Source organism: Triticum urartu, chromosome 7A (assembly GCF_056163025.1).
Source record: "Triticum urartu cultivar PI428250 chromosome 7A, HENAU_Tu73, whole genome shotgun sequence".
NCBI classification, from domain to species: Eukaryota; Viridiplantae; Streptophyta; class Magnoliopsida; order Poales; family Poaceae; genus Triticum; species Triticum urartu.
Window position 1 is genome coordinate 140,544,278 of NC_141879.1, and position 25,792 is coordinate 140,570,069.

Below are 25,792 nucleotides of genomic sequence, written 5' to 3' on the forward strand. Positions count from 1 at the left end.
TCTCATAGTTATAGGAACATGTATAAGTCATGAAGACAGCAATAACAACATACTAAACGATCGGGTGCTAAGCTAATGGAATGGGTCATGTCAATCAGATCATTCAACTAATGATGTGACCTCGTTAATCAAATAACAATTCATTGTTCATGGTTAGGAAACATAACCATCTTTGATTAATGAGCTAGTCAAGTAGAGGCATACTAGTGACACTTTGTTTGTCTATGTATTCACACATGTATTATGTTTCCGGTTAATGCAATTCTAGCATGAATAACAAACATTTATCATGATTATAAGGAAATAAATAATAACTTTATTATTGCCTCTAGGGCATATTTCCTTCATATATGTCCATGACGGTTGTATGATAGAATCAAGATAGCCATACATGTGCGGTCATAGATGTGTCCCATGACAGTAGTGACTTTTTCATAATGGAAGTGTGTTCTTCCATGATAGAAAATGACACGTCATGAAAGAGTTTTGTCAAGGGTAACCGACACGTGGTAACCACCATAACGGTCACCGTCAATCTATCGGGAGTGGGTTTTGGATCTCATACTCGCTAACGACGTGGCCAACTGATGATCCTCCATGTTTATGCTTCTTATTCCTCGACGGGTCCATGCACCAACTCTTCATTTGAACATGTATCGCCCATCCAATGGACGACAAGCACCCATGTTTAATTGACGCGTGGTATAAACCAACAGTGGTTCGTTTAATTAAAATTGTTGGCTCAGTCAAATGCCTGCTTATGGCCCACAAGACATACTCAAAATTTTGCAGACTGCCCATTGATAAGCTTCCTAACGGCCTGCTTACAGTGGCCCATTTACGAGTCGGGTTCATACGGCCCATTAGGAACTATGTGGATTTAGCCCATTACAAACTCATTGGTCATTCATCGTTATGACGACACATTGATAGTTTTTGTCCATTAATGACTTGTGGTGTCTTTGAATCCATTTACGACCTTATGTGACTTATGACATGTTAACGTCTCATTGTGTCCTTGGATCCATTTATGGCTCAATGTGTCTTTTGGCCTATTAGCGGCCTATGGTGGATTTAGAAAATTCCTTGCTAGAAGTGTCTTTCATCCTGCTAGTGGCCTATTACGTATTTGGACCCATTTATGTCTCATGGTGATTTCGACTTGTTTGGGGCCCATGTTATCCTTAGGCCCGTCGACGTCCCAAGGTTATCATGGCCTGTCAAGGCCCATTTGTAGTTTGCCCAGTTAGGGCCCACATATGGCTTGCCCCGTATTTGCCCACATATGGACTAGCCAATTGATGGTCCACGTATGGTCTAGCCCATTGACGAGCCATGTATGGTGTGGTCTATTGACGACCGACGTACGGTCTGATGTGTTGACGATCCACCTTTGGTTTGCCCCGATGACGACCCACGTGTGATCTGGCCCATTGATGGCTCATGTATAGTTTGGCATGTTAACGACCCATGTATGATTTTTTGGTTAAGAAAACCTAATGTAGTATGATCTCGTAAAATGCAAGTTATTACATGACATTGAAAATATATCGCTTGTGTTACATCTCCGCATTTCACACATACACCTCGTAGTTCATGGACACGAATCACACAATAGTGAACCAAGCAAGGCAGACTAACCTTTATATGGCAAACATGACTAATACTAGAGTACACGACAGCTAGCATTAGCAGGGGTTATATTGTAAAATTATAAAGATGGTAGCCTATGTAGCACGCGTACAAAAATCTCCCATTTTTCACAATAAGGAGCATGATAAAGAAATAGACAACATGTTCGGGCAACTCCAAATTACCAATGGGTTACAGATTGAGACCACACACGGCTATATTAAACACTAGACATATCTTGTGTATAATTAAGGAAGTAGTTAAACATTGGGTACCTCATATAAACTTACTGGAACATTGTGTGGTGTGCTTCAAAGGAATTTTAGGGAGCCTAATGAACTACACAAGAATTTCTTTATGCCATAGTTGAGTTCATATAAATCCTTTACAACAAGAAAAACTATTTAGACCAATAGTCAACTCGTTCAGTTGCTGACAAAAAAGCAAATATAGTATGCATCAGATAAGCAAGCAAATAAAGTATGGCTCGAAGAAACAAGCAGTTAAAATGTTGTGTGGCCAACTCTTTCACACCATTGGTATTAAACAGATGGACGCCAGGGTCTAGTTGCTCATAACATCCCTCATTACTGATCACATATGCTTTCTCGGGACCAGAACATACGGGGGCCTCTCACACTGACATAGATCGTGATATGTCGAGAAATCAAAGCTCCACTGAAATAAGTAAAGAAATAGACAACATTTACACATAGCCAACTGGGATGGCGACTAAGATATGTCATGGCTCGGTGGAGATGTTTAGTCTTGAATATGCCATTTGAAAAGGCGACATTCCTAACACCAAGTAGTAGTTACGCGCACCCCTTCCAGTGTGGCTGATGGGTAAGAAAACATAAGGAAAGGCGGAAAAGAAAGATAAAAGTAGCAAACCAGGTGGATGCAATGATGGTCGCAAAAATACCCGACGAGAAAATTAGATAGAGCCAACAAGGGGACCATCCACCTCACCTGCATTGTACAACTCACCACCACACGAGCCACTTTCGATCGACGACCTATCGATAGTGAAGTGTTCATGCGACCATACTTGCACGAGAAGTGGGCACCCACAAATCGTCGAGGATTTACTTTTCCTGTTGCAGTCCTTTCTCAGTGAATGGTACATCGAGCAAAGCACCACACAACTAAAGATAAGCTAAGGCATCTCTGTGTCAGCATTAATGATGATCTTGGCTATGTGAATCACGCGCTTGTCCATGTTATGGCCATGGGGACTAACAAACATCACTCAACCGAATAAAAACAGGATGAACGCCACGAGCTGACGACTAACAAGTTCATCACTTGGTTCGTCCACATTACGTTTCATATTGCCCACCTATCACAAAAAGAACATAACATACATTTTAGACAAAACAAAATCGACACAGATAAAATTGGATAGCAAAAACCTAACGAGATTTGGAAGAATATTATTATATCTTAAACTGATGGAGTCACTTCAACGTGTGCCATGGTTGTTTTTTTGGATTCTCGTAGCTTTGCTATTTTGGCGGTACATCCCTCCTGTACGGGTCAACAAGGTCTATGCGCCTGTCAATAGATGCATCTTGTAGCATGATAACTTCACATGGTATGTGTATGCTGGTGAGTAGTGAGACATCTTGTAAGGTGATCATAATCTTACCCTGCATGGTAGGTGAAACATGTTGGTTTGGGGGCACCATTGGTCGGCAAGAGCCGCAACCATTGATGAGACGTAATTGAAGTGCTTCAGTTGAGCAGTTGTGGGCTCAATTATCCATGCTAGTGGAAGAAGGCTAGCTTTTTGACAATCCGGGTGATGAAAAGTTTGTTATAAAAGGGGCGGTTGCCAAAAAGTCATGAAGGGCAAAGAGGGCCTTAAAGAGTGTCCATCCATCGACGTTCCAACCTATGTGTTTCTTTGCTGGTGCAGATCATAAATGTTTTAAATTCTTGCGCTTGCACTGGCGGTGCATGTCAATCTCACTGTTCGGTAGCTCGTACTGTCCCATGGGAAGTAGCTCTGTGGGTATTGCAGTTATGCCCTATCATTCTTTTATTGAGCAACCACAATCATTCTTAAGAACAAGAAAAAGGCAAGATATTGAGTAATAAAATTATAAGTTGCTCCAATTAAGAATAGTTTGTTTATTCTGGTTGATAATCTTGTTAGTCTATCGTTTATATTCTTGTTCTTAAAAATGATAGTGGTTGCTCAAAAATGATAATGCCTAACGACAATACCCGAAGAGATATTTGTCATGGAACAGTACGAGCAACTCCACCGTGCTATTGAAGGGTGGTTCTTTTGCAGGCGTAAATTTTTTAGAGACATATAGGATGCATACTAGCAAGGAAAAATGGAGGAAGGATCGTCTATGGATGGACCTGTAGACCTGAAGGCACTCTTTGCCCTCTACTCCTTTTTGGCAACCACCGTTTTTACAAGAAAACGTTTGATCAATCAGGTTGTGAAGAACTGACCGTCTTCCATTGGTGCAGATGATAGAGGTAGTAGTTGCTTGGCCAAAGCATTTCAACTACGTCTAATCGATCCCCGCCACTCTTGCTAACTATTAGTGTCCCGATGCGATGCTCACCGATTTACCCATAGCAAGGGAAGCCATAACATGCAAGATGCACCTGATAATTGGCACACATACCTTGTTGACCATTTCAGGAGGAGGGGTCATACCTACAACATATTGAAACCACAAACATCCCAAGAAAAATAACCATGGACCCATGTTTAACTGAGTATAACGATATTTTTCCAATCCTGTCAAATTTTCCCTGTCCAATTTTACCGATGTCGATTTTATTTTGTCTGGAATGTATGTTATGTTATTTTTGTGGTAGGTTGGCATCATGAACTGTAATGTGGATGAAGCAAGTAATGAGCTTATTAGTCATCGGCTTGAGGCGTTCATTCTGCTTTTATTCACATGTATGATGTTCATCAGTCCCATGGCGACACCATGGACCAGTGCAAAATCCACACAGCCAGGATGATCGTGCGTGCCGACCTGGAGGTGCCTTCAACTTAGCTTTGACTATATTGTGCTTTCCTTGACATACCATGAATGGAGTAGGGCTAGCAGTAGGATACGTAAATACTCGATGATTCATGGGTGCTCTCTTCTTGTGTACGTATGGCCATACGAACACTTCACTATCAGTATGCCATCGGTTGAAGGCGGCACATATAAGTCAGTGACTTGTACGACATGGACAAGGTGGATAGTCACTTGCCGTAGGTTGTGTATTGGAGTATCACCAAAGAACTAGCCATGGATAGGGGTGCGTGGAATCTTGCTGTCCATCTGCCAAAAATATGATTTGGTCGAGAGATCTTATGGCTTTCACCTCTAGCCTACCCCAACTTGTTTGGCACTAAAGTGTTGTTGTTCGGGACTAACGTGTTCAGGATTTGGAGGTGATCGAAAAAATCATTTGCTTACAAAAACTGGCTAAAGTGAGACCAAACGGTTCGTTCCTAAGCAAGTGAATTTTTTGATCTCCTCCAAATTAGCCCAATTTTTTTATTCCCATAGTGACATGTATTTTAGTGCCAAAGGCAACATCATCAAGAAAAGGGAAGTGGAGGCCGACGAACTCTTCTCCGGTCCTCGAGAAGATGACACCGAAGTCGGTGGTGATGCCTTCAGCTCTCATTTGGCTCCAGATACTCCTCCTAACACCGAAGCTTGTACTTTTGCTGACTCGTTCTTTCGGAGAAGTTTTTATTTGCCACAGAATTGAAAGCGCGGCTCTGGGCTCGACAACTATGGTAGCGATGTAAGTCTTACTTTTTCCAGGATGAGCATCTCTCTCCTCTTATTCACAGCCTAATTCTTGTTTTCCTAAGCCCGATCCTGGATCGTTGTTCGGGCTCCAAATTCAGTCTCGAACTCGGCCCGACATAAGTACATTTGTGTGTGGAGAGATGGGGAGTGTGACTTCTGGAAGCTTAGTCCAGAGCATGTCCCACCGGACGGTGAGAACGTTGGTGCCCGCGGCGGCCCTGTTGTAGCCACGACGAGCTAAGACCTTGAGCCGGGTGTGATCTGAGAGAGCGTTGCGGCTGTTGCCAGGGTGTGCACGCTGTGCCATCGGGAAGAATGTTCACGCGTTACGCGGCGATGAGTTCATCGGGAACATCAACACATTGAGTTCTTCCACGGAGGTAGCGAAGAGCCCATACATAAGGATATTTTCCCTAGGCGCTCTAAAAAAGCACAGACAGATTAAGTGAAGATCCAATGGTTAGAAAATGACCACAAGTTCAGATTCGACAGCTAGAAATGCTAATGGTTTGAGAGGGCATAAAAATATAATGTATCTAAATGCTACCACCCAAAGTACTTATGTTAGTCCTAGATGTTACCACCCAATATATGTATGTTACCACACAATATAATTCTTTTGCGGATGCTTCCTCCCACAGGCCTGCATTGAGGCATTCGCCCATGCAGACCACTAGATCGAAGCCTTCCACACACGTTGACCTCCCAAGGTTCCACCAAGCCCTGTACATCGAGTCGAGGTCGTCCCAGAGCTCCATCCGCCTTCGACTCGCATAGGGAAAGAAGGGAAAAACCAATATGTCGTTTGTCCAGTTCCCTGACCTCGAAAGCCCGACCCTCTTGGGTTGCAGCGTCGACCTTGCTCCCGTGCTGCCATGCTCGCATGTGCTCCACCTTGACGTCAGCCCATTCCTCGACAAGAGATTTTCCATCATGGTCCACTCGGCATTTGTTGGGGGAATTACCTGCGGTTTAACCCGGCTCATGACGTTAAGTCATCTCTGGACTTAAGCAACTGTATTTAATCATCTCTGGACTTAACCCGATAAACAGATCCTAACCCGATAGAAAGTTGTAACCCGGCGGACAGATCCTAACCCGACAGACGGTTGTAACCCAGCAGATGGTACCCCAGATCCTAACTCGACATCTACGTAGCCATGGAGATGAACCGCATGGAGTTAAGAAATTAAGAAGCCCACGAGGAGAGTCCCAGGATTAAGAAGCCATACATAGGTTAAGTCCTAATTCTACTAGAACTCTACATGTAACCTGCCCCTCCACAACGAGCCCATTGTCCACGTGCTTATTCACCAACGATGGACTGGTCCCTCACTCCTCCTCCTCTTCCCCAATCTGGTGGCGGTGCCCAGGTGATGGCAAGGCTAACCATCTATGGCGTTTCCAGAGACGTCTCGCTACAGCCGTGTAGTTTTGGTGCTCCATAGTTGTCATGTGCAACAGTGTGGCCATGATGCGACTTATAGTGCCTCGTTTGAGCCTTAGACCAAAACTTCAGACTATATATATCTCATGGGGGCATTGTAAGCTTCACATTCTCTCATCTTATGACATAGTTGCCAAGGAATAAATCGCATGTTGGAAGCCAACATCAAATATGTTATGTTGGATGCAGCAAGGGTGGGGCAAAAAAATTAAAAGATTTATGAAGAACTTGAAAGGACACTACTCTTTACCTGGACAGACGGTATTTATCCCACTCCCGCTCATTCTTTGCCCCACTCCTGCTCTTTTCATTTTGTTTGTGGACTTGATGAAACTTTGCATTCCAGAGTACATGCCCTCCCAGTAGGACTGAATTTAGTTCATTATTAGGCCGTTCTGAATGAAGAATTTCACGTTCTACTAGGGTGTCGAACAGAAGAAGGAAGAAATTCACAAAACACATTGACAAACGCACTTCACTAATGTATTTGGATGAACATGGTTGCGGCAACATTCAGTTAGTGAAATATAGACAACTACTGGTGAAGGAAGGATATCTGGAGGTTTTTTCTAATTAAGGACTTTAGTCAACAGTGACCACAGATGGGCAAACATTTGAAAGTCCACAAGAGCATAGCAGGAAAAGGGAGGCAGAATCTGTTGTGGCAAGAGTTACCTTTCTATCATTAACTTAAGAAGCAAAACCATCTAAGCAAATGCTGCTAGTTAGTTCTACCTTTTTTTTAATTCTTATGGGACGGTTTAAATTTGCACGACCTCACCTATATACCAACACTAACATCGATTGGCATTTATCGGCAGCCGTAGGTCTTCTATATTCATAGCGAACGAGCTCCGTGAGCCTACCCCGATGGGCATTCCCCCGTCAGTAGTCCCCAAGTTTGTCAGGGATCCGACGAAGGCTTTGATCTGGTGGTGTGCATGGGCGAATGCGTCAATGCATCTCATTCACCAAGCGATCCCTTAGGGTTTACAAAGTGGACTCCAGTCGGTTTCGAAGACCGGTTGGGGCTATATACGTTCTGGGCCTCCGGTCGCCATGCGCCTTGTGGCCCACCCGCCGTAGGTTCTCTATCTTCATAGCGAAAGAGCTCCGTGGGCCTACCTCATTGGGCATTCCCCCATCACTAGTCCCTGAGTTTGTCAGGGATCCGACGAAGGCTTTGATCTGGTGGTCGGCATGGGCGAATCTAGAAGGAGGGTGAGGCGGACCGCTTGGCAAACACTGATGCAAACCAGCAGACCTAAAATGAAGTAGAGCCACTCGACGTTTATAGCAAGTTGGCGTATCCCAATCAAAATGTGCCACTCGACGCTTAGAACCAGGGTGACACGTCATGACCTCCGTGGAAGAACTCAGTGTGTTTACGTTCCCGATGAATTCATCGTTGTGTAATGCGTGAACATTCTTCCCAATTGCAGATCGTGCATAGCCTGGCAATAGATGCAACACTCTCTCATATCACACCCGACTCAAGGTCTTAGCTTGCCGTGGCAGCAACAGGCCCGCTGCAGGCACCAGCGTTCTCATCGACCGGTGGGACGGGCTCTGGACTAAGCCTCCTAACAAACTCATAATGTTCTCTCCGGAGTTTGTCAGGAAGCTTGGTCCAGAGCCTGTCCCACCGACCGGTGAGAAAGATGGTGCCCTCTGCAGCCCTGTTGCAGCCACGATGAGCTAAGACCTTTAGCCGGGAGTGATCTAAGAGAGCATTGCGGCTATTGCCAGGGTGTGCACGATGTGTCATCGGGAAGAATGTTCACGCGTTACGTGGTGATGAGTTATTCCATGGAGGTCATGATGCACCACCCTGGTTCTAAGCAACGAGTGGCGCAGTTCGATTGGGATACACCGAATGGCTATAAATGTCGAGTGGCTCTACTTCATTTCAGGTCTGCTGGTTTGCATCAGAGTTTGCCAAGTGGTCCACCTTGCCCTCCTTCTAGAATCACCCATGCCGACCACCAGATCGAAGCCTTCGTCGGACCGCTGACAAACTTGAAGACTACTAATGGGGTAATGCCCAATAGGGTAGGCCCAAGGATCTCATTCTCTATGAAGATAGAAGACCTACGGTGGGTGGGCCACAAGGCGCATGGCGGGTGGAGGCCGAGAAGTGTGTATATGCCCAACCGGTCTCTGGAACCGACTGGAATCCACCAGGTAAACCGGGATCACGCGTTGAGTGAGATGCATTGAGGCATTCGCACATGCAGCCACCAGATCAAAGCCTTCGTCGGATCCCTGACAAAATTGGGGACTACTGACGGGGAATGCCCAATGGGGTAGGCCCAAGGAGCTCATTCGCTATGAAGATAGAAGACCTACAACTGCCGATAAATGCCAATGGGTGCTGGTATATAGGTGGCCATGCAAATTAAAACTGTCCCGTAAGAATTAAAAAAAGGTGGAACTAGCCAGCAGCATTTCCTCTGATGGTTTTGCTTCTTGAGTTAATGACAGGAAGGCAAATCCTGCCACAACAGATTCTGCCTTCCTTTTTTGTTGTGCTCTTATGAACTTTCAAATGTTCGCCTATCTATGGTCACTGTTGACTAAAGTCCTTAATTAGAAACACCTCAAGATATCCTTTCTCCGCTAGTAGTTATCTATATTTCACTAACTGAATGTTGCCGCAACCATGTTCATCCAAATACATCAGTGAAGTGTGTTTGTCAATGTGTTTTGTGAATTTCTTCCTTCTTCTGTTTGACACACTAGTAGAACGTGAACTTCTTTCTTCAAAACGGCCTAATAATGAACCAAATTCAGTCCTACTGGGAGGGCATGTACTCTGGAATGCAAAGTTTCATCAAGTTAAGAAACAAAACGAATAGAGTAGGAGTGGGGCAAAGAATAAGTAGGAGTGGGGTAAATACCGTCTGTCCAGGTAAAGAGTAGTGTCATTTCAAGTTCTTCATAAATATTTTAATTTTTCGTCCCACCCTCGCTGCATTCAACATAACATATTTGATGTTGGCTTCCGACATGCGATTAATATCCTTGACAACTGTGTCATAAAATGAGAGAATGTGAAGTTTACAATGCCCTCATAAGATAGTCCGAGGTTTTGTCCTAAGACTCAACGAGACACTATAAGTCGCATCCTGTCTATGCCCTTGCACATGACAATTATGGAGCGCCAAAACTGCACAGCTGTAGTGAGACATCTCTGAAAATGCCATAGCTGGTTAGCCTTGCCATCACCTGGGCACTGCCACCGTATTGGAGAAAGGAGGCAGAGGAGGAGTGAGGGATTACTAGTGCATCATTGGTGAAGAAGCACGTCAACAATGGGCTCGTTGCGGAGGGGCGGGTTACATGTAGAGTTCTAGTAGGATTAAGACTTAACCTATATCTGGCTTCTTAACCCTTGGACTCTCTCCGTGGGCTTCTTAACTCCAGGTGGCTCATATTTATGGCTAAGTAGATGTCGGGTTAGGATCTGGGTGATCATCTGTTGGGTTACAACTGTCAGCCGAGTTAGGATCTGTCAGCCGGGTTACCATCTGTCGGGTTACAACCGCCTGTCGGGTTAGGATGTGTCTGTCGGGTTACAACTGTGTGCCAGGTTAGGATCTGTCTGTCGGAGTCTAGAGATGACTTAATAGGGTTTCTTAAGTCCAAAGATGCCTTACCATCATGAGTAGGGTTAAACCGCGGATAATTTTCCCGGCAGATGCCGAGTGGACCATGACGGAAAATCTCTTATCGAGGAATGGGCTGATGTCGAGGTGGAGCACATGCGAGCATGGGCAGCATAGGAGCAAGGTCGACACTGCAACTCAAGAGGGTCGGGCTTTCGAGGTCAGGGAACTGGACAGATGACATATTGGTTTTTCCCCTCTTCCCCTATGCGAGTCGGAGGCGAATGGAGCTCTGGGACGACCCCGGCTCAACTCGATGTATAGGGCTTGGTGGAACCTCGGAAGGTCAACATCTATGGAAGGCTTCGATTTGGTGGTCTGCATGGGCGAATGCCTCAATGCAGGCCTATGGGAGGAAGCAGTCGCAACAGAATTATATTGTGTGGTAACATACATATATTGGGTGGTAACATCTAGGAGTAATAGAAGTACTTTGGGTGGTAGCATTTAGATACATTATAACTGAGCACTTTTCCTGTCCTCTCAGGCCATTAGCATTTCTAGCCATCGGATATGAACTTGTGGTCGTTTCTAAGAGTTGGATCTTTGCTTAATCCAGCTGTGCTTTTTTAGAGCCCTGAGGGCGAATATCATGATGCATGCTTTTCGCTAATCCCATGACAAAATCCATGGTCTGTCTTTAATTCGGCCTATTGGGCCTTGACTCTTTTCTATGTGACCGATTAATCATCATCTTGAAAAACATGACGTGACCATGAGTAATAGAATTATATTGTGTGGTAACATACATATGTTGGGTGGTAACATCTAGGAGGAGTAACAGAAGTACTTTTGGTGGTAGCATTTAGATACATTATAACTGAGCAGTTTCCTGCCCTCTCGGGCCACATTTCTAGCTGTTGGATTTGAACTTATGGTCGTTTCTAAGTGCTGGATCTTCGCTTAATCCGCCTGTGCTTTTTTAGAGCGCCTGGGGCAAATATCATGATGCACGGGTTGTCCACTACTCCCATGAAAAAATGCATGGCCTGTCATTAATTCGGCCTATTGGGACTTGACTCTATCCCATGTGATTGATTCATCATTGTCCCAAAAAACACAACGTGGCCACTCTGCATCCCTCTTTGGGTGTTAACATTTAGATACATTACAACTGAGCACTTTTCCTGCCCTCTCAGGCTATTAGCATATCTAGACGTTGGGTCTGAACTTGTGGTCGTTTCTAAGCATTGGATCTTCGCTTAAGAAAAGCGCGACGCAACCAGGAGTAACAGAATTATATTGTGTGGTGGGTGGTAACATCTAGGAGGACTAACAGAAGTACTTTGGGTAGTAGCATTTAGATACATTATAACAGAGCACTTTTCCTGCCCTCTCAGGCCATTAGCATTTCTAGCCATCGGATCTGAACTTGTGGTCATTTTTAAGCATTGGATCTTCCCTTAATCCGTCTGTGCTTTTTTAGAGTGCCTAGGGCAAAAATCATGATGCACGGGCTGTCTGTTACTCCTGTGACAAAATCCATGGTATGTCGTTAATTCAGTCTATTGGGCCTTGACTCTTTCCTATGTGACAGATTCATCATCATCTCGAAAAATGCTACACAACCACTCCGCATCCCACTTTGGGTGTTAGCATTTGTTTAGATACATTATAACTGAGCACTTTTCCTGTCCTCTTAGGCCATTAGCATTTCTAGCCATCGGATCTAAACTTGTGGTCGTTTCTAAGCGTTGGATATTCGCTTAATTCGTCTGTGCTTTTTTTAGAGCGCCTAGGGCGAATATCATGATGCACGGGCTGTCCGCTACTCCCGTGACAAAATCCATTGTCTGTCTTTTATTCGGCCTATTGGGCCTTACACTTTCCTATGTGGCTGATTCATCATCGTCCCGAAAAACGTGATGCGACCTCTCCGCATCCCACTTTGGGTGGTAGCATTTATTAGATACATTATAACTGAGCACTTTTCCTGCCCTCTCAGGCCATTAGCATTTCTAGTCGTCGGATCTGAACTTGTGGTCATTTTTAGATTTTGGATCTTCACTTAATCCGTCTTGGTCTATCGTTAATTTGGCCTATTGGGCCTTGCTTGTTTCCTATGTGATAGATTCATCATTGTCCTGAAAAACGCGACGCCACCACTCCGCATTCGCTGCCCCTCTTCTTCCACTCGTGCCCTAGAGGTAATCGCCGCACCGACGAAGCCGAGGTGGACGGTGATGATGGCGAACCACCCCCTGCTAGCAACCCAGATCAACGCCATGTAACCGAGCAACATATGTTGGGTTGTAAGAGGCCTTGAGGAGTGACCGATTCATCATCGTCCCGAAAGATGCAACGCGGCCACTACGCATCCCACTTTGGGTTGTAGCATTTAGATACATTATAACTGAGCACTTTTCCGGCCCTCTCAGTCCTTTAGCATTTCTAGCCGTGGGATCAGAACTTGTGGTCGTTTCTAAGCATTGGATCTTCGCTTAATCCGTCTATACTTTTCTAGAGCGCCTAGGGAGAATATCATGATGCACAGGCTGTCCGCTACTCCTGTGAGAAAATCCATGGTCCGTCGTTAATTCGGCCTATTGGGCCTTGACTCTTTCCTATGTGACCGATTCATCATCGTCCCGAATAACGTGATGCGACCACTCTGTATACCCCGTCTTCTTCCACTCATGCCCTAGGGGTAATCGCCGCACCGACGAAGCCGAGGTGCACGGCGATGATAGCAAACCACCCCGTCCTCGCTTAATCCATTTGTGCTTTTTTTAGAGTGCCTAGGGGCTGTCCGCTACTCCCGTGACAAAATCCATGGTTTGTCGTTAATTCGGCATATGTGACGCGATCATTCCGAATCCCCTGCCCCTCTTCTTTCACTCATGCCCTAGGGGTAATCGCCGCATCGGCAAAGCCAAGGTGGACGGCGAACCACCCCCTCGCTTAATCCCTTTTACCCTTTTTAGAGCGCCTAGGGTGAATATCATGATGCACAGGTTGTCCACTACTCCCGTGACAAAATCCATGGTCTGTCGTTACTTGGGCCTATTGGGCCTTGCCTCTTTCCCATGTGACCGATTCATCATCGTCCCGAAAAACGCGACGCGGCCACTCCGCATCCCCTGCCCCTCTTCTTCCACTCATGCGATAGGGGTAATCGCCGCAATGGCGAAGCCAAGGTGGACGGCGATGACGACGAACCACCCCCTCCTAGCGACCCGGATCAGCGCCATGTAACCAAGCGACATATGTTCGGTTGTAACAGGCCTTGAGGAGTAATAGAATATATTGTGTGGTAACATACATATATTGGGTGGTAACATCTAGGAGGAGTAACAGAAGTATAGGACTGCAAAATCCAAAGTACATAGGAGTGCTCAACACCAAATTACATAAGAGTGCTCAATAGTAGATGCAAATCGTTGCACCGGCGAAGCCGAGGTGGACGGCGATGACGGTGAACCACCCCCTCCTAGTGACCCGGATCAACGCCATGTAACCGAGTGCGCCCCCCTCCTAAAAGCTTGAAGTCGAGCGGTAGAGGCCACCATGACTTGGAAACTCCGCTAGTAGAACCGGTGTCCTAGGCGAGCAACCGTATAGATGGTCATCGCGCTTCCTCCCTACACGCCGATTGTTCCTTCCCCTAGTGTCCTAATTCGTGCCTCTCTCTTAGACGATGACATGCCTAGGAGTAACAGTAGACAGTTTGGGTGATAACATATCATGAAAAGTAACAGAAGTACTTTGGACAGTAATGCAGTATGGGGAGTGATAGACATATGTTGGATTGAACAGTAAGGTACTACGGGGAGTGAAAGACATATGTCGGGTTGTAACAGGCCTCGAGGAGTAACAGAAATTATATTGTGTGGTAACATACCATGAGGAATAACGGAATGTCTTTAGACAGTAACATACTTTGGGTAGTAACAGTCATACACAGTGTGGAAACAGATCATGAGGAGGAACATAATTACTTTGGACGGTAACATATCATGGGGAGTAACAAATTTACTATGAGAGGTAACAGACCTGTAGGAGTAACAACACACGGTTTGGTTGGTAAAAGAAGTACTTTGGATGGTAATGTACAATGGGGAGTGACGGACATATGTTGGGTTGTTACAAGACACAATGAGTAACATAAGCACACATATTTTGCTACCAAAGGTTTGATTCTTTTAGGTGTTGCAAGGTATTAGTGTTGTTCCACTTCCATATCATTTCTCCATAGGAAAGGATGAGCTCTTTGTGTAGAGCCACGTGAAGATTTCATTAGTGCACCTTGTATATAATCTACAATTATAGTTTATATTTTCTATTACATGTTTATTTTTGTTTCTATTGGAGAGGCATCATAGTAATGTAAAATTTACCATCTTTAGTGCCCTATTGAGTGGCTATTTACCATAACCTGCTAGCCAATGTGTATGTCGCCTTGTTATTACCAAGTACGTATGAGATTACTATTTAATATGGACTAACATATATGGTTTTGTTCATGTAAATTTACTAAGTTTCATGCAGCCATATATTTACAGAAATTCCTATACTTTTATTTTACAAATGGGCAGGTGCAGCATCACACGCCATCAATGCTCTAGTATATTACACAACAGGATGGGCCACCAATTTAGATAGGCAAGCAAGCAGACAATTGCATTTGTATGAGAGTATGATCATGAATTCATGATACATGTTTGATAATGATTTCTTCTAACTTCTGAATATATTTGAAAATGATTATATGACATAAGAACTAATAAAGGGCAAATTATGGAATGCTTCCCCTCAACTTGAAAAGGGGCAGGGATACTTACCAACAATTTACTAGAGCAATTGTCCTCCCAGCCAATCAAGTAAAAAGGACAAAGAAATATAAAGTGGCAATAGCAACATAATTATAGAAAGATGGTAGATGATTTGTACTTACTTTAATATTTTATTGTTGCGTCTATTTCCTCTGACCACCCTTGGTCGTACACTTCCGCTGAAAGAGACATAAACAAAAAAGAAGTTGCATCAACAGAAGCACATAGTTCCTTACAAGTTCCTTTTCATACCTTACTCTTTCTCTTGCGCTCAGGAGGTTCAAACAAAAGCTTGCTGACCATGGCATTAGTATACAAATTAATTCTACAAAATTTTCCCATGTCCAAATCATTATCCTCAATGCAGTCCATAAGAACAATCTATAAACCAATGATTCTACAGTTAGTAGTTACCAATGTCAAAGAAAAGCTACTAGTTGCAACTGTTTCTTCTGAAACTATAGCAAGCTTTCTTAAAGCGATCGAAGACTACGTATGCCCAGTCAATGTCTTGCAATTGTTCGAACTCATTCACTGCTTCAAGTGTAGACGGGGTTATATAAAAAGAGAGTCCTGGCAGTAGAAATTTGTCTAGCACCACCCCAAGGATAAGCTTGATGAGCATATCCTTGTCAGTAAGTTTGGAGACTTCCCTGTCTTGGCATTTATCGACCAACAAACGAATGTTTTTCTTGGTGAACACTTTTATTTTTTTGTCGACTTTCACATGATTGGCCTCGGCGTTTCACTCATTATTGTCCTCGAATGCTGCCTCATCAGTATTGCCCTCGACGTTCGCCTGATTGGCCTCGGCGTTTGCCTCATCGTTGTTTGCGGCGCCCGCCTCATCATTATTGCCCTTGGCGCCCGCCTCACCATTATTGTTTCCAGCCTTTCATTTTGCACCTTCTTTGAACTTTCTAACTACGTAGTTCAGCGCTGTGTACATCTTGTCATATTCTTCCATTGCTGATGCTAAACTTGGGAGCTCCTTCTTAGAGCCCACTGATAGCTGAAGAATATGTTGCACTACCTCTTTGGTTATCCATAATGATTTACGTAGTTCAGCACTATGTACATCTTGTCATATTGTGGATAACCAAAGAGGTGGTGCAACATGTTCTTCATCTGCCAGTGGGGTCTAGGAAGGAGCTCCCAAGGTCAGCATCGGCAATGGAAGAATATGACAAGATGTACACAACGCTGAATTACGTAGCTAGAAAGTTCAAAGAAGGTGCAAAAAGAAAGGCTGGAAACAATAATGATGAGGCGGGCGCCAAGGGCAATAATGATGAGGCAGACGCCAAGGACAACGATGAGGCAAATGTCGAGGCCAATCAGGCGGACACCGAGGGCAATACTGATGAGGCGGCCGAGGACAACAATGAGGCAAACTTCGAGGCCAATCAGATGAAAACCGACAAAAAAGAAACGTGTTCACCAAGAAAAACATTCGTTTGTTGGTCGATAAATGTCAAGACAGGGAACTCCCCAAAGTTACTAACAAGGATATACTCGTCAAGCTTATCCTTGGGATGGTACTAGAAATTTTTCTATTGTTAGGACTCTCTTTTTATATAACCCCAACTACATTGAAGCTGTGAATGAGTTCAAACAATTGTAAGACATTGACTGGGCATATGTAGTCTTTGATCGCTTTAAGAAAGTTTGCTATGAGTTTCATAAGAAACAAGATAAGAGAAGGCTAATATGACTGGTTGTGTGGTTGTGCCATTGGTATGTACTAGAGGCTCAGTAGGAGTTGATGCAACTAATAGCTTTTTTCTTTGACATTGGTAAGTACTAACTATAGAATCATTGGTTTACAGATTGTTCTTATGGACTGCATTGAGGATAATGATTTGGACATGGGAAAATCTTATAGAATTAATTTGTATATTGATGCCATGGTTAGCAACCTTTGTTTGAACCTCCTCAGCGCAAGAGAAAGAATAAGGTATGAAAACGAACATGTAAGAAACTATGTACTTTTGTTAATGCAACTTCTTTTTTGTTTATGCCCCTTTCAGCTGAAGTGTACGACCAAGGGTGGTTAGAGGAAACAGAAGAAACTAGAAAATATTAAAGTAAGTAAAAATCATCTATCATCTTTCTATAATTATGTTGCTATTGCTACTTTATATTTCTTTGTCATTTTCAGCTGATTAGCTGGGAAGGCAGTTGCTATAGTAAATCGTTGGTAAGTATCCCTGCCCCTTTTCAAGTCTAGTGAGAGCATTCCATAATTTTCCGTTTATTAGTTCTCCTGTTAAATAATTATTCAAATATATTCAGAAGTTAGAAGAAATCATTATCAAACATGTATCATGATCATACTCTCATACAAATGCAATTGTTTGCTTGCTTGCCTATCTAAATTGGTGGCCCTTTCTGTTGTGTAATATATATACTAGATCATTGATGGCGTGTGATGGCGCGCCCGTCCATTTGTAAAATAAAATTATAGGAATTTCTGTAAATATATGGCCGCATGAAACCTAGTTAAATTTACATGAACGAAACCATATGTTAGTCCATACTAAATAGTAATCTTATACGTACTTGGTAATAACAAGGATCACACATACACATTGGCTAGCAGGTTATGGTAAATAGCCACTCAGTAGGGCGCTAAAGCCGGTAAACTGTACATTAGCATGATGCCTCTCTAATAGCAGCAAAAATAAACATGTAATAAAAATATAAACTATAATTGTAGATTATATACAAGGTGCACTAATGAAATCTTGACGTGGCTCTACACAAAGAGCTCATCCTTTCTTGTGGAGAAATGATATGGAAGTGGAACATCACCAATACCATGCAACACCTAAAAGAATCAAACCTTGGGTAGCAAAGTATCTGTGCTTATATTACTCATCATGTCCTGTAACAACCCAACATATGTTTGTCACTCCCCATGTTACTCATCGTGTCCAAAGTACTTCTGTTACCAACCAAACCGTGTGTTGTTACTCCTATAGGTCTGTTACCTCTCATAGTAAATTTGTTACTCCCCATGATATGTTACCGTCCAAAGTAATTATGTTGCTCCTAATGATCTGTTTCCACACAGTGTATGACTGTTACTACCCAAAGTATGTTACTGTCTAAAGACATTCCGTTATTCCTCATGGTATGTTACCACACAATATAATTTATGTTACTCCACAAGGCCGGTTACAACCCAACATATGACTGTCACTCCCCATAATGTGTTACTGTTACAATCCAACATATGTTTGTCACTCCCCATAGTGTGTTATCCAAAGTACTTCTCTCACTCTTCATGATCTGTTACCACCCAAACTGTCTACTGTTACTCCCACAGGCATGTTATCTCTTGCGACCAACTCATATTTGTGGCAGATGGATAACAAGATTTCACGCACCCCTATCCATGGCTAGTTCTTTGGTGATACTCCAATCCTTTAGATCTCTCTTTAAGGACTCCTCCCATGTCAATTTTTGTCTACCCTGACCTCTCTTGACGTTATCCATACGCTTTAGCCGTTCTATATGCACTGGAGCTTCTGTAAGCCTGCGTTGAATATGCCCAAACCATCTCAGATGATGTTGGACAAGCTTCTCTTCAATTGGTGCTACCCCAACTCTATCTCGTATATCATCATTCCAAACTCGATCCTTCCTCGTGTGGCCACCCATCCATCTCAACATGTGCATCTTCACCACACCTAACTTTTGAACATGTCGCTTTTTAGTCGGCCAACACTCAACACCATACAACATTGTAGGTCGAACCGCCATCCTATAGAACTTGCCTTTTAGCTTTTGTGGCACTCTCTTGTCATAGAGAATGTCAGAAGCTTGGCACCACTTCATTCATACGGCTTTGATTCAGTGGTTCACATCTTCCTCAATACCATCCTTTTGCAGCATTGACCCCAAATATCGAAAGTGTCCTTCTAAGGCACCAACTGCCCATCAAGGGTAACCTCCTCCTCTTCGTGCCTAGTAGTACCTAAACCGCACCTCATGTACTCGGTTTTAGTTCTACTAAGACTAAAATCTTTCAATTCCAATGTTTGTCTCCATAACTCTAACGTCCTATAAACCCTCGTACGACTGTCGTCAGCTAGCACCACTGAAGGAAATATGCTCTAGAGGCAATAATAAAGTTGTTATTTATATTTCCTTATATCATGATAAATGTTTATTATTAATGATAGAATTGTATTAATCGGAAACTAAGTACATGTGTGAATACATAGACAAACAGAGTGTCCCTAGTATGCCTCTACTTGACTAGCTTGTTAATCAAAGATGGTTAAGTTTCCTAGCCATGGACATGTGTTGTCATTTGATGAACGGGATCACATCATTAGAGAATGATGTGATGGACAAGATCCATACGTTAGCTTAGCACTGATCGTTTAGTTTATTGCTATTGCTTTCTTCATGACTTATACATGTTCCTATGACTATGTGATTATGCAACTCCCGAATACCGGAGGAACACTTAGTGTGCTATCAAATGTCACAACGTAACTGAGTGATTATCAAGATGCTCTACAGGTGTCTCCAATGGTGTTTGTTGAGTTGGCATAGATCGAGATTAGGATTTGTCACTCCATGTTTCGGACAGGTATCACTGGGCCCTCTCAGTAATGCTCATCACTATAAGCCTTGCAAGCAAAGTGACTAAGGAGTTAGTTATGGGATGATGCATTATGGAACGAGTAAAGAGACTTGCTAGTGACGAGATTGAACTAGGTATGAGGATACCGAAGATTGAATCTCGGGCAAGTAACATACTGATGACAAAGGGAACAATGTATGTTGTAATGTGGTTTGACCGATAAAGATCTTCGTAGAGTATGTAGGAACCAATATGAGCATCCAGGTTCCTCTATTGGTTATTGACCAGAGATGTGTCTCGGTCAAGTCTACATAGTTCTCGAACCTGTAGGGTCCGCATGCTTAACGTTCGATGACGATTTGTATTATGAGTTATGTGATTTGATGTACCAAAGGTTGTTTGGAGTCCCGGATGAGATCATGGACATGACGAGGAGTCTCGAAATGGTCGATACATAAAGATTGATATATCGGACCATGTTATTCGGACACCGGAAGTGTTGCGGATAGTTTCGGATAAAACCGAAGTGCCGGAGGGGTTACCAGACCCCCCCAGGGAAGTAATGGGCCTTTGTGGGCTTTAGGGGAGAGAGAGGGCAGCAGCGAGGAGGTGGCGCCCCCCCAAGGGGAGTCCGAATCGGACTAGGGGAGGGGGTGTGGCCCCTCTTTCCCTCTCCCTCCCCCCTTCCTTCCTTCTTCTCCTACTTGGACTAGGAAAGGGGGGAGCCGATTCCTACTTGGAGTAGGACTCCCCCCTTGGGCACGTCCCCTAGGGCCGGCCAGCCTCCTCCTCCCCTCCTTTATATACGGGGGATATATGCCTTCTATATCCATCACCAAAGCAAAAATGATAAGGGTTCAAAGCCGACTCTTGATGTAGTCCTATCTTAATCGGGAAGTCATCAATGTTGACATCACTTGTCCAAACACTTGTGACAACATTATCATAAATGTCCTTGATGCGGGTGATGTACTTTGCTTGCACTTTGTGTTTCTTCAAGGCCCACCACATGACATTCCACAATATCTTATCATGGGCCTTCTCCAAGTCAATGAACACCATATGCAAGTCCTTCTTTTGGTCCATGTTTCTCTCCATAAGTTGTTGTACCAAGAAAGTGGCTTCCATGATCGACCTCCCATGCATGAAACCAAACTGGTTTTTGGTCACGCTTGTCATTCTTCTTAAGAAGTGCTCAGTGACTCAAAACCATAACTTCATTGTATGGCTCATTAGCTTAATTCCACTAATTACTACAACTCTGAACATCCCCCTTGTTCTTGAAGATTGGCACTAATATACTTCGTCTCCATTCTTCTAGCATCTTGTATGCCCAAAAATGTGGTTGGAAAGCTTGGTTAGCCATACTATCGCTATGTCTCTGAGGCCTTTCCACACCTTAATGGTGATACAATCAGGGCCCATCCCTTGCCTCGTTTCATCATTTTTAAAGCCAACTTGACCTCAAACTCCTGGATTTGCCGCACAAAATGCTTGCTGGTATTATTAAAGGAGTCGTCTAGTTCTATGGTAGAACTCTCATTCTCCCCATTGAGCAACTTGTTGAAGTGCTCTCACCATGTATGCTTAATGTCCTCTTCCTTCACCAGGAGTTGGTCTGCTCCGTCCTTGATGCATTTGACTTGGCCAACATCCCTCATCTCCTCTCCCGGATCTTAGTTATCTTATAGATGTCCCTTTCGCCTAACTTCGTGTCTAACTGCTGGTAGAGGTCCTCATACGCCCGACCCCTTGCTTCACTAACATCATGCCTTGCGGCCTTCTTCGCCAGCTTAAACTTCTCTATGTTTTTTGAAACAATCTTTCTTCTCCTTAATCGCCTTCTCGACATCATCATTCCACCACCAGGTATCCTTAGAGTCACTTCTCCCTCAGTGGACACTCCAAACTTCTCCGAGGCCACCTTACAAATGCAAGTCGGCATCTTCATCCAAACTTCTCCAACTACATATATCAAAATTAAAAAACTTCTCCGACTACAAGAAAAGGGAATAATAGATTATACAAGATGGTGTAACCAATCAGCTGGATAAGAAGAATATATTTTTGTTTACCCAGTGGATAAAGCCTGGAAATTTTATGCTTGAGCTTCTCGTTCTAGCCAATGATGTATTAACATCATCACAGATGGGTTTTTTATCTAGTAGTCCATATCACTACTCTAAATATTGGAAAATATTCAAGTTAATCGGGCAGTTAATCCTAAATCCACAGGTCGCGGATGTGATAACCAAGTCCATTGCAATTTTCTAGTCTAGTTGATTAATCGGTTGTCAAGCCGATTAACTAAATAGAGAGAAATTTTGGCTCCAAAATTTTGTCTTGTTCCCTCCTTTAACCCAAAACTGGGCATTTTAGGTTAGGGTCGTTCCCTTCCTTCTTACCCTCCCCTAGTTACCCTCGTTGGAGGAGGCGAGGATCAGCCACCGCCCTCTCCGAGCAGCCGCTCCTGCCTCAAGCTACAACCGACATCGTCCGGCATAGGCGCCTCCACTCCTCCAGGATCCACGCACCTAGTGTCTTCCTCCTGCTTGACCTCGCTTCCTGTAGGATCTAGAAGAGGTGTCTAGAGGGGGGGGGTGAATAGACTCTTAGCAAGGAAAGTTGCAGTTTTTAAATTATTTAAGTTGAAGTGGAGTTTTAGCACAAGTTCAAACATTCAAAATACATATCAAGCAAGTATGACAAGAGTATATGAGCAACGGAAAGTAAATCATGCAAGTTGCAAGAATGTAAAGGGATGGGATTTGAGTGTGCAAACGGAATTGGATACACGTAGATTTTTGGCGTGGTTCCGATAGGTGGTGCTATCGTACATCCATGTTGATGGAGACTTCAACCCACAAAGGGTAATGGTTGCGCGAGTCCATGGAGGGCTCCACTCACGAAGGGTCCACGAAGAAACAACCTTGTCTATTCCACCATGGCCATCGCCCACGAAGGACTTGCCTCACTAGGGTAGATCTTCACGAAGTAGGCGATCTCCTTGCCCGTACAAACTCCTTGGTTCAACTCCACAATCTTGAAAGAGGCTCCCAAGTGACACCTAACCAATCTAGGAGACACCACTCTCCAAAAGGTAATAGATGGTGTGTTGATGATGAACTCCTTGCTCTTGTGCTTCAAATGATAGTCTCCCCAACACTCAGCTATCTCTCATAGGATAGGATTTGGTAGAAAGATGATTTGAGTGGAACGCAACTTGGGAAAGGCTAGAGATCAAGATTTATGTGGTAGGAATGGAATATCTTGACCTCAACACAAGTGTAGGTCGTTCTCTCTTAGAAAATGTATGTAGAAAGTGTAGGCATGTTCTGATGGCTCTCTCTACAAATGAAGAGTGGGTGGAGGGGTATATATAGCCTCCACACAAAATCTAACCGTTACACACAAATCACCAAACTCAATGGGACCGAATCATAAAACTCAGTCGGACCGATTTGATTCATAATGTGACCGTTAGGCTTTTTGGTGGGACCGACATGATCAACTCGGTGGGACCGATGTGCAAGGGTTAGGGTAAAGCCTCATCTCGGTTGGAACGATTACACAAACTCAGTGGGACCAATTTTGGTAATAAGCAAAATAGAGAGTTGGCCAAGCAAACTCGGTGAGACTGATTGCATATTTTGGTGCAACCAAAATTAATGCAATAGGCAATAGAGAGTTTGCAAGCCCATCTCGGTGAGACCGAGATCTCATCGGTGAGACCGAATTTATTAGGGTTTCTGGCAGTGGCTATGTCAGAGAACTCGGTGGCGCCGGATAGGAAATTTCTGTAGGGCTGAGTTTGACTTTTGATTTGGGACATATGTGAATTTGAGAAAGTAGTTGAGGGCTGTGGAGCATATCACTAAGCACTTTGAGCAAGCAAGCCATTAAGCAACACCTCATCCCCTCTTAATAGTATTGGCTTTCCTATGGACTCAATGTGATCTTGGATCACTGAAATAGAAAAAGTAGAGTCCTAAGCTTCGACCTTGAGCCAATCCTTTTTCCTTATCATCTCGAAAGGGTTCCACATCCTCTAGTCCATGCCATTCCATTGTTGAACTTATCTGAAACATACTAGATGAAAGCATTAGTCCAACAAGAGATATGTTGATATTAATTACCAAAATCACCCAGGGAGCACTTGTGCTTTCAATCTCCCCCTTTTTGGTAATTGATGACAACATAATCAAAGCTTTAGATAAAGATATAGAGAATAACAAGTAAAGCTTTGGAAAGACATGTAACATGCATAGGCTCCCCCTATGTGTATGCAATCATGTAAATATGGAAAATAAGAGCATGTGAATGCATAGGCATGACAGAGTAAGCAATATGTTACATGTATCTTGGCTATATGCATCAAAGCAAAAGATGTGAAAATAAGAGATGTACCTACATGCTCATGAGTCCTTCTTGCAAACAATATGTACATCAGCAAGAAATCCTCATGCACATGAGTGTGATGCATATACTTACCTTGTGGTCTTGGAATGAACCTGAGTAAAAAAGGTTAGATAACAAAGATACATCTACAAGCCAGAGCAACCAAAAGAAACAACAAGAGTACCAAGACTGGGATGACATGTAGAGAGTGAGTACTGAGTACTCTATTTGATATAGACATGTCCCCAAAAGGTAAAGATATGCAATGAATTCAAAGATTTCCTTCCCTAGCAGTGTTTCTCCCCTGAATCTTCTATTGGATAATGGGAGAACATAGGGAAACAAAATCAGAGCAAAACAGATCATAAACATAACATAGACATGTCTTTCCCCTCTTAAAGACATGTGACTTCTCTCCTCTTGAACACCAAGCATCTGGGGCCTTTGATGTGATTACCTCTCTCTCTCTCTCTCTCTCTCTCTCCCTTTGAAGAGAATAAGCTTTGATGTGATCTCTCTCCCCCTTTGACATCAATTTCCAAGAAGGGATATTCTGGAGTGTGAGTCAAAATAGGTTTGGTCCTTGAGCCATAGAGCAAAGCAACATATAGATCATGATGCTGGTAGAGGACAAGAATCATCGAGTGGAGCTGGAACAAAACTATAGGAACATATGCAAATTGTCTTTTCTGCAGTGAAATCGGTGATACCGAGTCGTAGTCTTCGGTGGCACCGAATTGGTTCGGTGTGACCGAAAGCAACAGATCGGTATGACCGAGTTCAACATAGAGAGAACACTTGTCACCTTAGCTCACTAGTTAAGTAAGATCTCACAAAGATTTGCAAGGAATTAACTGAAAGATTTGCAATGAATTGGATGCAGGGAATGTAGAACAACACAGAGAAAATAAATCTAGATGAAGTTTGCAAATGCAAAAACTCAACGAAACACTAGAGAACTTTATTTAGAATTGGGTGGTGACAAAGTCACCTATGTTAGAGTATATTGACTGAGGAGTCAAGTGAGAACACTTGATCATAAGTCATACTCATCGTTTAAGCTCAAAATGGGGTTACCATTTTTTCATTTAAGCATTTGATGTATTCTCATCTTGTTGAGTTGCTTTGACCTATGACTTGAGGTGAAGCTTCTCTAAGATGGAATGACATACCTTGGGTGGTGGCGTTGATCTTGATAATGTAGTTGAACTTGTGTGGGGTGCTCAAGGTTGATGTAGCGCAAGAATGGTTGGGAGCACCACTTGGAGTTGAGTTCATCTACCTACATGAGTTAGCTTTGCAAGGAAGAGCACTTGTGTATCCAAAATGACAATCATGAAATTTTATACATAGAATTTGTCAAAGGATATGTTGAAGGATTTCATGCTTCCTCGTCATCAACCACCATTGTGTAGATACTTGGTGATGTAGAGATTGTTCAAGATGTGAGCGAGTTGCAATCTCATTGATTTAGATTCATC

General features: G+C 43.4%; 1 long non-coding RNA gene across 1 annotated transcript; it reads left to right on the top strand.

The window, feature by feature from the left end:
- Window positions 1-17,140: 17,140 nt before the first annotated feature.
- On the top strand, window positions 17,141-17,604 carry LOC147958608 (uncharacterized). Its single transcript, XR_015610586.1, has 3 exons — window positions 17,141-17,270; window positions 17,344-17,400; window positions 17,475-17,604. It is a non-coding gene; the product is annotated as an uncharacterized LOC147958608 (long non-coding RNA).
- Window positions 17,605-25,792: the final 8,188 nt, after the last annotated feature.